Consider the following 3,636-nt stretch of genomic DNA (forward strand, 5'->3'; position numbering starts at 1 on the left):
TCGAAACATCAATTAAAAATCAGAGTGGCTATACTGAAAAAGTCACTGGGAAAATGGATGCGTATTCTATTCTCAGTTACAATTTACAGCTACTAATTTCCTTAAAATCAAATTTCAGTAAATTTAGTATGGGTTTACACTGCTAAACCAAAGCAAAGTGAATTTTGTGCCCAGGCTGAAATAAACGTCCTAGGTTCTTGTTCTGATTAAATCATCATGTTATTCTCATCTAATATCCCCAATGCCTCTGTTTTCATACAGACTCCACATTCCTTCTCCTTGCAGTGGAGACAATGCATTGGCAGTGATCTCTGCCGCCCCCCCCAGCCTTCCTTCTCCTAATGCTTCCAGGACACAGATAATTGCTTGTGTGCTGTACTGCACCCTGCTCCTAGATTACAGTTTGCAAGGTAAAATTCTTTGAGTAATTTATATTTCTTGGTTAAGTGACTGAACAGGAAGCTATCACCCACTGTTTTTCAATTAATCCAATATTTAATTATCTCAGACTTTTTTTCAAGAAAAAAATGATTGTCTATTTTTCAAGATATTTTTAAACAGACAAACTTATAGCTATTTGTAAATACTGCAATCATTTATACCAGGAAGCCAATGATGAAACCTGAAAAATATAACACATAGATTAAAATTCTCTCTCAAACTGAGCTAGAAAGAATCTGGATCTTCTGTATAACAGAAAAAAAAATCTAAATGTCAAGCTAAAGAGAATAATAAAAATGTCTCTGATAGAGCACATTGAATATGGTCTGTGCATTACTCTGGGATCACCATAATGATTATGTCTCTGATAAATATATATTTTAACAACTTTTAAACTATTGATAGACCTTGAGATGAAGATTTAACATTGATGCTTGATTAAGGAGGGTGGACAAAATAAAAATTTATACAAGTGACAATGCCTCTTTTCAATAAATAAAACCACTTTAACGTGAGTACATTCTGTTCCAAACTGGCATTAAGCTTTCCTCCATGATTCGCCAACCACAGCATTAGCATATGGCTCTTTGTGACTGTTTTCTAAAATAGTTTTGAAACACAAGTTCAAGCAATAATGGACACTGTTCAGTTTTAGTGGAAATGGTTTGGAATTTCACCCAAACACAAATCTCAAACTGTTTTTTGCTGCGTATGCGAGGGATGCAATGAGTTACTTTGGATGAATCTATGATGATTACAGAGTGAGCACTGGTCTCCTCAAAATCACATTTTCACCTGCTCATGTGGTGTACACCTGTGCCCTGTTGGCAATACAATTGGTATTTTGCCACACATCAAAATGCTCCTGCAATTGATGAAGTATGTTTGTTTCAGTTCGCCCTTTCAGATGATGCTGGGTGTTTCTTAATGGAGTCTTTCAAATTTTACGCTTCAGAACAGCTTTTGTTTCACTGCCATAATTTAACTTGAGTATTCCAAATCCACATCATGGAGAATGCAGACATAATGCCATTAGTCACATCTAACAAAAAGGTTTGTGGAAAGATTTGCCCAGTGAGACTGAATTCAAACTAAATTACCTACTGTTATTCTCCTATGTATTAGCAGTCGATAACACAGTTTGGAAAAACAGGAGGAAGGTCCCCATCATTTCCAGTCTCTGTTGCACCTATCCCAAGATGGGGGACTTGGGTATTTGCTGATTTCATGGTTCCTAGATGCACAGCAATTGTATGTAACAGATGATGTCTTGATTTTCTTATTTAATTCAGTTTTTGTTACGTAGCTTGAAGGCTTCATTTTAAAAAGGTATTCTCCAGCTTAGCAATTGTTTAATGTTTTCATTTTAATAACAGAAATTGGTTAATGTAATTTCACCTTCTGTGCTTATTGGCTTTTTTTGTTTGTTTGTTTGTTTGTTTTGTTTTGTTTTGTTTCCTTACCTATTTTTGTAGTGCCTTTGCTGTTAGTTACAGTGAAGCCTAAGGTTTGTTCTGCAAGATGGTTTTTTATATGTTGCTTTCTCTGTCCTATTGTCTCCTAATTTTTCAACAGTCATATTATCTCAAGTACAAAATGTATTTGGAACTAAGTATAGACCTTTGGGATTTGCAGATGAAAAACACTGAGTTTAAAGTAAAGAATGAATACATCTTTTACATGTAAATCAACAGAAAAGTCAGAGAGGTGACTGCTTAAGGGTCCCTTAGGCAAGTACCACTGACTCTTGGATAAGGCTTGATCTTGTTAAGGTGTGCTCATAGCACTCAAAGGATGTAGGTGACTAGAGTCTGGATGGCCTGATGAAGGAATTTTAATTGATTCTGTGTGGGACTGCAACCATGAGTAGATCAAAAACAGAAATGCAGACTGAGGTGAGGTGCCTTCAGGAGTAGACATAAACTGTTATGTCAGTTGTCTAACCGAACTTCTTGGATTTTTGTTTGAACCTAACTTCTTGCTTTTTATTTTGAACCTTGTGTTCAAAATAAAATTCCTTTTTAGTTGACACACAAACAAGAAGCTTCTAAAGACTGTGCTTACCATACCTTACTCTTTGATGACATTTTGAAGATGTCCCACTTTAAACTGGGATTAGAAACTAACTAATGTGTTTATGTGTTTGAGATTCAGAAACCAGGAATTTCTCCACTTGTCTACTTGATTGAAGAGTATCAGTCACATATGCATATTCTGACAAAATTTAGCTCCTCAGACATTATGCTTATAGTCTCTCCTGTCTTTTAAGAGATGGACAGAAAGGTGGATAATGGTTTTGGTGCTTCCTTTTATATAGTTTAAATCACGTTGTTCATCACAGAAGAAGCATACAGCTTTTGTTTATTTCCCCTTTTCTACTGGGAGAATCAGACTTTGATATTTGACTTCCTGCCTAAGTGTCACAAATACTAAATTGCTTGAAAGCACGTCAGTGCCTCCAGGATTTTTAAATAAAAAAAATGCTACTTAGTTCTTGGAATGAAAAAGGATAGGTACCTTCTTTAAAGAAGGCTTGCTCATAGTGGATGGAGACAGCTTTCTGAAATCATAAAGTATAGAAAAATTGACATTTAGAAGACTTTGGCCTCATCATTTTCCTGTGTGAAAGTTGTTTGGACACCTCCATGTTAATTGTCGAGACCCAGCTGCTTGGCTGCCTAATCAAAATGCTTGCCAACTTTGGATCAAATTTTGAGGCATGTGACTAGTCCTATGCACTGTAAAGAGGATGCAGACATCTTAATTCAACGTCATAGATTTAATTTTGTCCATGGGATTTATAAGTTAGGTGTCATGGAGCCTATATTGAAGGTGTGTAGGTCATTCCTTGAACCTAGACTGAAATAATTTTTATTATGTTGAAATTACTTGTATGAAATCAGCTGATATGTGACAGTATTTTTGAAAGCACAACACCGCAAAGATTTAGCACCAAAGGAAGGAATTCCACTAAAAGCTTTGAAAAATCCCAATACTGAATTATAGTGAGAGCGTGTACTGTCAGTTACTTCTGAAGTATCATTAATAATTTATCATCAGTCTTTTTTTTTTTTTTTTTTTTTTTTTTCCTGTTTTTAATATATTGGTAAGCTGAAAGGGTATTTGTCACATCCAATAGTGATTGCTGAGATTCTTCTCTCTCTCTCTCTCTCTCATTTTTTAAAGGGAGGGTAA

The sequence above is a fragment of the Cygnus atratus genome, chromosome Z (assembly GCF_013377495.2).
Source record: "Cygnus atratus isolate AKBS03 ecotype Queensland, Australia chromosome Z, CAtr_DNAZoo_HiC_assembly, whole genome shotgun sequence".
Classification (NCBI taxonomy): domain Eukaryota; kingdom Metazoa; phylum Chordata; class Aves; order Anseriformes; family Anatidae; genus Cygnus; species Cygnus atratus.